The sequence below is a fragment of the Pogona vitticeps genome, chromosome 3 (assembly GCF_051106095.1).
Source record: "Pogona vitticeps strain Pit_001003342236 chromosome 3, PviZW2.1, whole genome shotgun sequence".
Taxonomy (NCBI): Eukaryota; Metazoa; Chordata; class Lepidosauria; order Squamata; family Agamidae; genus Pogona; species Pogona vitticeps.
The window spans coordinates 263,570,253-263,579,947 of record NC_135785.1 but is presented as its reverse complement, the minus strand read 5'-3'; the positions used below and the strand labels follow the sequence as shown (position 1 = coordinate 263,579,947).

General features: G+C 47.1%; 1 long non-coding RNA gene across 1 annotated transcript; it reads left to right on the top strand.

The window, feature by feature from the left end:
- The first annotated feature begins 2,769 nt into the window (after positions 1-2,769).
- On the top strand, positions 2,770-4,985 carry LOC144588134 (uncharacterized). The gene is made up of 3 exons (XR_013543477.1): positions 2,770-2,860; positions 4,035-4,130; positions 4,894-4,985. It is a non-coding gene; the product is annotated as an uncharacterized LOC144588134 (long non-coding RNA).
- Positions 4,986-9,695: the final 4,710 nt, after the last annotated feature.

Genomic DNA, 9,695 nt, shown 5'->3' with positions numbered 1-9,695 from the left:
TGCCTGCTTGTGGAAGGACATCAAAGAAGGGGCCAGCCTGGCCTCCAGTGGCAGGGAGTTCCACCGTCTGGGCGCAGCCACAGAGAAGGCCCCTCTCTCGTGTCCCCACCAAACGGACCAGTGAAGAGGGTGGGACCCAGAGAAAGGCCTCCCCGATGCTCTTAACACTTGACAGCAGGCTCCTAATGGGAGATGTGGTCCTTTAGATAGCTTGAACCCAAGCCATTTAGGGCTTTATAAGTTAGAACCAACCCCTCGAACTCAGCCTGGAAACGGATCAGCAGACGGTAGAGCTGCGACATCAGGAGGTTTTGTGAGCAATCTGGCTGCTGAGTTTTGTACAATTATATCAATAGCAAGTGTTCTTGTTATTTTTCTAGGGAAGGAAATGGTAGACACTGCATTTTTTGAACACTTGTTATTCACTGCAGTCCTGCCAGTTCGGGAAAACTGGCTCTTTTTTAACCCCGGGGGGGGCAATGGGAAGGGGTATCAAGAGATGGAAACAGTGTTTTACCAAGTCTTCTGCATCTGCTTGTGTAAGATTAGCGTTGTGTGGAACACACCCAATTCTGTGAGGAGTTTCTCAATGGAAAATTTGAGCAGCGCACCCGCTCCCCGATGGAGGGAGATGGATGAGTAACATTTTACTGAGCTTGTCTGTTTGGGGGACCGGCTTAAATGACAGCCGTCTCGTTTGTGAGTGGGTGTCGTTTCCCTGGAGATCAAGACCAAATTGCTTGGGAGAAGCTGGTCTACTTTATGCAGAGAGTCTTAAGGTGTCCCATGACCAGAGCACAGAGTGCTGTCCTCTGAAGATGCTGGCCACAGAGACTGGCGAAACGTTAGGAAGAAACACTTTCAGAACACGGCCAAGAAGCCCGAAAAACCCACAACAACCATTGTCCCATGGCTGTTGGCAATTTGCTTTATGTACACATACAAACCTGGACAGCATCTTAAAAAGCAGAGACATCACCTTGCCGACAAAGGTTAGCATCGTCAAAGCTATGGTTTTCCCTGTAGTGATGTACGGAAGTGAGAGCTGGACCATAAAGAAGAATGGATGCTTTGGAATTGTGGTGCTGGAGGAGGCTCTTGAGAGTCCCCTGGACTGCAAGGAGAACAAACCTATCCATTCTGAAGGAAATCAACCCTGGGTGCTCACTGGAAGGACAGATCCTGAAGCTGAGGCTCCAGTACTTTGGCCCTCTCATGAGAAGAGAGGACTTCCTGGAAAAGACCCCGATGTTGGGGAAGTGTGAGGGCAAGAGGAGGAGAAGGGGATGACAGAGGACGAGGTGGCTGGACAGGGTCATCGAAGTGACCAACATGAATTTGGTACCAAACTCCGGGAGGCAGTGGAAGGCAGGAGGGCCTGGCATGCTCTGGTCCGTGGGGTCATGAAGAGTCGGGCACGACTTAATGACTAAACAACAACAACTTTGACATTTTTTTCTTGTTGAATTTTTAAAAAGCCATTCTTTTTCCTATGCTTTCGGTCCAGCAGTCGGGGTATAGTGCTTCTGGAGGCCAAGTCGGAGCACTTTTCTGGATGAGCTGCGTTGCTCATCGGAAAGGGCATTGCTCCCAGCAAAGGGACCCTGTTGTGTGCGGTCAAGACACAACCTCTTTCCCGCCATCTAATTGCACCCACTGCTTACCCAGGGTGATGAAGCACATGGAGCACTAGAGGATTTCCTTCCTCAAATATGGATCCACCAGACAGAACGTGAAAGGTTGCGTACCCGTGGAAAAGCATCTGTTGCTCCCCGTAGTTCATACCTGCTGAGATTGTTCAAGCCTGTGGTTCATTCAGCTCTTCCACCTACGTCCACTATAGAAGGAACGAGGGTTATGCTGTAACATTTACTCAGGGTGCAAAAATAAGATACAAGACGTGTGCATCAGTATGTCCCTATTTTGAGTGAGAAAAGGTCCCTCCCTCCCTATTTCCCCGTTTCCTTCGTTTTCCAACCAGGTAAAAGAAAACACTGACCACCCATAAGCCTGTATCTTATAGTAACCTGAGAGTTCAAGAGGGCTTCTCCTTCTGTGATCAAACTCCATCCTTCAAAATACAGGTTAATTTGGGGGAAGAAAAAGCATTCACAGAATGGAAGATGTGCAAAAATCCCACAAATTGGGTTTTCGAAGAAGTAGCCACTTCCCCGTACCAAATCCGGGAACGTGTATGTTCAGGGTATCTCTAATTACTGGCTTGCTGGCTCTTTCATTTTTGTTGTTGTTTGTGAAAGTAACGGTCCAGTGGCGCAGAACGAAAGGATTGTGTGTCTGTTGTGTGCGGAGGGGGCTGTGTTTTGAGGCAGTTCCTTGTCAACGCTGTAACTAGGAGCCTTTTTTAAAACAGGATGCGGAATTATAGGGTGTCGTTCCAAAGCACAGCAGCCACCAAGGCTATTCTTGAGCTTTTTTTTCTTGAATTAAGGATCAGAGATTGTGGGATGCAGCAGAACGAGTGGGGAGCAGCACCTATTTTGGGTTTTTTTCCCCCTTAAAAGAGCCTGATTATTTTTTCAGAATTGGCCGGGGGGGGGCAGTTTCATACCATTAGAGGACTAAAAAGCGATAAGCAGGTCTCTGAAGGGTCAGAACAAGGGGGGGGCATGGACGAGGTTGCTCTGCGTTGGAAGGTCAATGGAAAGATCACCCAATCAATACATAATACACGAAATGCCAAAATGTGCTTTTCATCTCTTCCAGCAAGGGGCATATAATGAAAACCATGGGATCCTACAAGAAGGGTATCTTACTCCGGACGTTCTTCAGGAGCGTCTTCTCCCTTTCTCCTGTGAAGGCAGGACAAGAGGAAGGAGCAGCTGATCTTCAATACACAAAGGTAGCCCCATCCACCTCCTGGTCAGATACTTCCTTACACATATGGGTGTGATTTTTGGAATTAAGAAACCCTCCAGTTCCATACTTTGGCAGGAAAGCCCTAACCTGCATTGTGAGATTAGGAACTCATTAATTCCAAAAATCTCATATCTGTTTACCAGTGTGCAGGTGCTTCCACCCCTCCCCCTACATCCCACACATTACTTTATTAAGGAGTACAATTGCAGGAGTGGACCACTTTATAGACCACTAAACAAATCATAAAACCTGCTAGCTTTCAGGAATCAGAGGTCCGTTTCCTTGTGCGCACTTCCACGTCATAAAGTTCTTGGCGGTTGATCTTGCCAAATGTTTGTCTCAGATGTAAGTTGGAGAGGCTGCTGATCCCATGGGAGTCATGGCTTTGAAGTTGCAGCTGAGGAAGCCGTGGGTAGGATATCACAGCCCAGTCTCAAGAGGAAGGGTGTAAAAATTCCGAACTCTGCTTACAGAGAACCTAGAGGTCCAACCTCGAGAAGACCTGGATCATCCCTCGCAGACGGCTCTCGTCTATGGTTGGACTCTCATCTACCATTTTTCTGCACCGTCCTTGAAGGAGGTGTGTTTGGCCCGAGGAAGTGGCTTTCACCCACAAAAGCTTGCGGCTTATTTCCTTTTTAGGTATCGCCCATGCTTGCATTTTGTTAAACTTGGGGAAACGCACAGCCTTTTCCTTGTTTTTCCCACATTCTTCAGCCTGGCAAAATCCAACGGCTGAGAACTTTTAAGACTCCCAAGACTTTGGCGTGTGGACCTTTCTGACCCACAAAAGCTAGCAGATGAGATGAGTTCTTTAGTGGTCTATAAAGGTATCACCTAATTCTGCCTTTCTACTGTGTCACGATGACCGCATGGTTCTCTTTTATTTCATGAAGGAGACCATCTCGTTTGGTGCTTTGGTTATGGCATACAAACCTATCTTCTACTCCCACCGCAGTCCCAAACCTGAAGAACATCACTTTCAGGTTCTCCGAATGTCATTCTCCGGAGAAACCGACCATCCCTTCCATTCATTCGTTGGGCCAAATTCTTGGGGAGGGGACACGGGACTCCCACTGCTTTCAAACTCATTCCTTTCCTGTGCCTTCCTGAGCTTCCCTTCCTTGTTCTTCCTTCCCCCCCCCCCCATACTCCAGAGCCTCTTCATTGGGACCTACCAGACCTTCAGCGACATGCTCCAGCAGCTGATGGTGGAGAACCCGGTTCCTTCCGAACTGGAGAGGATGTTACAGGTAAGCATTGATGGTTTTGGACTCCAAATTCCTGGAAGCTCCCATTTGCGTTCGAGGAACTGTTGTCCAAAAGACTAACATGTTCAAGTTCTACAAAAGAAACCCTTTGAGGGTAGAGGGAATAAGTTACAGGTGGGTGCTAGGGACTCACTTAAAAGGAATGAATATCAATCAAGGGTTTCTAAGTCATTTTTGTTGTGCTGTGCTGTCACGTTGGAACCAACTTATAGGAACTAGAACAGGTCTTTCAAGGTAAGGGAGATACTGGAGTGGTTTTACACCCCCAGTGAGTTTCCACACCTGAGCAGCAATTCGAACCCAGGCCTCCTGAGTTCTACTTTGTCACTCTGTCTTCAACAACACAGTGGGCATCCTCTGGTCATGACCAAGTGTGAAATACTGTACTGCATTGATTTCCAGTTTTCCACTTGGGTCAACCATGCTATTGTTACCTTGCAAACTAATAACTAATAATGATTTACAACTCGATTTCCTGTTCCTTTACTAAGGTGGACCCTTTGTCCTTTATCTCTATTCTCACTTGGTCATAGGTCTTTGTAGAAATACAACAGCCATAGATTCTTACTGTTATATCTGCTTTGATCCACAGAAGCTCCCATCAAAATACGGCACACTACGATGTCTTTGTCTTTTGCTTTGTTTCATAGTGTTGTCTGATCTGTACGTATATTGGAACTACAGTGTGCATTTTGAACCCCAAATGTTAACCTTATGCCTTTTTTCCCTCCTCCCTCCCTTCTAGCTTTTGACTCCTTGGCTGCAGTCTCCCGAGGCCGACCTGCGGGAGAGGGCCATATGGAGCAGCGCTTCGCTCCTCAGTTTTGTGGCCACCAAATTACAGCTGGATGTGAGTAGCTTTTGACACACACACACAAACACAGAAAGAGAGAGAGAGAGAGAGAGACTTTGCATTTCCTGGTGCTACAAAGAGGGGCCCTAGCTGAGTGTTTGGAGCAGATTCTTTGCCTTTACTTTTGAGAAATAAATTCGGAAAGCCATCTACCTCCGTCGGCCACTTTGGCCAAAATCCCGTTGCTGGCATCACACAAACAGGGTAACGTTGGGAGGCCAATGGCTTCGGGTGACTGAGCTCCTAGTGATCATGTGCCAAATAACTTCAAAATAGGCTGGGTGGACAACCCATCTTAGTATGTTGTAGAGCAGCTTGAGACAAGACGATTTATTGACTAGGTACATTGATACCTTACCTTTCCTTCCATGGGATCAAGCGTGGCATGTAGGCAGCAAACTTTGCTCTTTTTTATTTTTTATTTTTTATTTTTTTGCTTGTGCGAGTGGGTGGTCAAGCGGATTCCAACTTAATGGTGACCCTTCTCAGGGTTTTCTAGGTAAAAAGTACTCGGAATGTGGTTTCCCCTTCTCTTCTTCTCGGGGCCGTTCTGGGACAGTGTGCTGCTGGCCCAAGGCTACCCAGGCTGGCTCTTCTCTCTAGAGAGCCACAAGTGGGGGATTGAACTCCCAGCCTCTGGCTCTGCAGCCAGATAACCAAGCCACAGCGTTATCCAGAATCTCCCAACCAACGGTAATCCAGAAAATACTGTGTCTAGAACAGCAAAGAATCGTGAGATGTCGTGGAGATAACACCATCTCCTCCATCTTCGCCCCTCTGCAGCCGAACAAGAGGGTTGCCTTCCCCGCCCGCCTCCCTTTTTGCAACCTGACGTTAACTCTGAAATTCTTTTTTTCTCTCCCACCAGACAATGTCCAAATTTGCTCGGCTCGGCCACTTGGTAGCCGTGTTGGGCATCTGCTGCGGAGACCCTGTCAAGTCCATCAGCTCCAAGGCGGCAAAGAGCGTTCACCTCCTCCTTGCCATTGTGCTGGGCCAAAAGAGTAAGAGGTTAAGATGATGGGACCCTTGCAAAGTGGGGCGGAGGGGTGGGGGCCCTGCTTCGAGCCCTTGAGCCACGCTGGGCATCTTGGCTTTCTTGCAGAAAAGTAAGGTGGAAAATCAATTTCCTTCCTTCCTTCCTTCCTTCCTTCCTTCCTTCCTTGCACCCTCAGCTCCTTCCTTCCCATCATTAGTCCTCCCTCCCTTCCTCCGTCCCTTCCTTCTATCCATCATCAATTTTTCCTTCCTTCCTTCCTTCCTTCCTTTCTTCCATCCATCCATCCATCCATCCATCCATCCATCCATCATGTCCTTCCTTCCTTCCTTCCTTCCTTCCTTCCTTCCTTCCTTCCTTCCTTCCTTCCTTCCTTCCTTCCTTCCTTCCTTCCTTCCTTCCTTCCATCCATCCATCCATCCATCCATCCATCCATCCATCCATCCATCCATCCATCATGTCCTTCCTTCCTTCCTTCCTTCCTTCCTTCCTTCCTTCCTTCCTTCCTTCCTTCCTTCCTTCCTTCCTTCCTTCCTTCTATCCATCATCAGCTCCTTCCTTCCTTCCTTCCTTCCTTCCTTCCTTCCTTCCTTCCTTCCTTCCTTCCTTCCTTCCTTCCTTCCTTCTATCCATCATCAGCTCCTTCCTTCCTCCCTCCCTTCCTTCTTTCTATCCATCAGCTCCTTCCTTCCTTCCTTCCTTCCTTCCTTCCTTCCTTCCTTCCTTCCTTCCTTCCTTCCTTCCTTCCTTCCTTCCTTCCTTCCTTCCTTCCTTCCTTCCTTCCTTCCTTCCCTGTCTCCTGACTTAACCCTAGTGGGGGAATGAGCAGGAACAGGGCCATATTGTGATGAGAATCTGTTTTCTCTGTAAAATTCATTGCTTCGGAGACTACAGAACGGCAGGTAGACTCCTTGTCTATGGCAAGAATAGACAACCTTCGGCCCTGGGGATGAAATCCCAGGTGACTCCATGACCTTCCCAGAAATGCCAAAATGCTGCAGCCAGATTGTTACCTGGGGCTGGTTGCAGGGAACATATAACTCTCCTGTTACAGCCACTCCACGGGCTGGCAGTCCATCTCCAGGCACAATTCAAAGGGCCCTATACAGTTTGGTTCGAAGGCATCTAAAAGGCCACATTTCCCTTTTTGAGCTTGCCCTTAAAATTCTTCCGGAGAGGCCTTTCTGTCTGTCCCGTGACCCTCACAGGTGCCTCTGGTGGGGACACAAGAGAGGGGCCTTCTCTGTAGCTGCTCCTTTAGACTCTGGAACTCCCTGCCACTGGAGGCCAGCAGCCTGGCCCCATCTTGGCTGTCCTTCTGCAAGCAGATGAAAGACCTTTCTCTTCAGGCAAGGCTTTCCCTCAGTGACCAGCAGTCTGAGAGTGGGTTTTGTGCTTTGTTGCTTTTAAATGTGTTTTTAGTTTTGGCTTTATTTACTCTTTTTAAATATATTGCTTGTTCGATTCTTTTTTATATTGGTATACTTACTGTCTTTAGCATTTAAGTATTGTCTTTTTAAGGATATAAGCCACCTTGAATCCTTTTAAGGAGAAAATTGGGGTAAAATATGTTAAATAAATAAAATTAATAAATATAGTGGTTCGGCTCAGCCATTGCTAAGGCCTCAGAGCGTGTGTGTGTGCTCAGCCCTGGCCCTGGATGTATGGGAATCTATAGATCTCTCTTTTGCTGTGTCTCTAAATTTCACTTGCATTTTCTCCCCATTGCTTGTTCCTATCGTGTTGAGAAACTATTTTTAATTCCTGCCTGGAAATTCTTACCCATTTTCCAGATGATTCCCCCCCCCCCCTTATCCCATGCCTTTCTACACATTTTCTTTAGTGTATGCATTTTGTGTGCATTTTCCGTGCATTTTCCCCCTGACTAAAGTGTGTCTTTTGTGTTTTTCTGTTCTATATCTTTCCAGCTAGTGACACTTTTTAAATGTCGGCATGGTTTGCTTCTATTTTTCTTTTTCTTTTTCGTTATGCACCACAAGCCGCACATATGTGCAGATTTCTGAATCAAACTGTGCTTTATCTCATAACTAGTCTTAGGAAGGTGTGAAGCAGGTGCTTTTGCCAAGCATCTCGGCAGAATCCTTTTGCATTTCTAGCTGTATTCAAATGAGAGATTTTTAAAGGGTGGTCTCTGTTACGCACGGAAGAATAAGGAAAATAGCCGTACCTATCTGTGCATTATGTTCTGATGTGTTTCAGTTGCGAGGCTGGACGAGAAGAAGATCCACATGGACGCCATCAAACGGAAGCACACCGAGTTCCTGGAATCTTGGAATCCCCTGGTGTTCCTCAAAAACCCCTCCAGGGTTGCAGAGGTAACTGGGGCCAGAATATAACCCCAACTCCCTGCCTAGCATTGGTTATACGGAAGGATTAACAGAACATTTTAAAAGTCGCCATTAATATGAATGGGATGTAATTAGCAGGAAAGCCCAGCGTAGCTCTCCATGGATGTCCCCCGTAGTTCTCTTGGGAGTTATTAGACACTGTATACCCAGTGTGATGTAGTCGATAAGAGTGGTGGACTCAGCAGGCCTTGGTTCAAATCCCCACTCAGTCATTAAAACCCAGTTGGGGTGGGTGGAACTGGCAAAAGCACTCTTTAAGTACAGTAGGACTCCCATATCCACGGGATCGGTTTCACTTATCCACTCTCTGAAAATATTGAAAATATTAAAAGAAAAAAGAGAGAGAAATAGGCCTTTTCATGATGTATTTATCAGAACAGACCACTAGAGGGAGCCAGAGACCATGCCATGTCTTCGTGCTATTGCAGTATTCCTGTTTCTTCTTTGTCCATGCTGTATAGAGCATTTAATTTACTGTTTTCAGTGGCTTCCAGGATCCACATGGGATCTTGGAACCTACCCTTCATGGATAAGGGAGTCCTCCTGTCTTATACTTACACTGAAAAGCTTTATTAAGGTCATTAGAAGTCAGTTCTGACTTGATGGCACATCACACCGAAGAATGATTAGGGTCGTGTTTTGATTCTGGAAGCCCAGCTGGGGCTGCCAAGAGCTTCCTTTCAATGCCCAATTAAAACCTGGACCTTCACCAAATCCTAAGAAGAATGACTCAAAGAACTAGGAATGTTGAGCTTAACGAAGAGAAGACGGAGGGGAGAGATAAGAGCTGTCTTCCAAGATCTGAAGGGTTGTCCCAAGGAAGAGGGCATCGATTTTTTTTCTCCATGGCGCCTGAAGGTAGGACAAGAACCAACGGGTGCAAACTCGTCAGAGGGAGATCCAACCTGGGAGTAAGGAGGAATTTCCTGACGGGGAGAATCATGAAGCAGTGGAACAGCTTGCCTCTTGATGTGGTGGGTGCCCCATCGCTGGAGGTTGTCAAGAAAAGATGGGACAACCCTCTGTCCGGGATGGTATGAGGCTTCCTGCCTTGGGCAGGGGGTTGGACCAGAAGACCTCCAAGGTCCCTTCCAACCCTAAGACAATTCTATGATAAGATGATGATGATGTTCATTAGGGTGGCTGTCTGCAAAGCAGTTCAGATGTTGCATTACTTTGGAGCCTTTCAGTAAGAAGAAAACGAGAGAAAAGGCACCATAAAGGAGGCCACCCTTCCTTCCACCCCAAATTCCTTAGAATCACCCAAGATCTGGAAATTCTGGGAAGAAGGGAGGAAGGGTGGCAGGAAAAGCCTGCCTTCTGTTCAC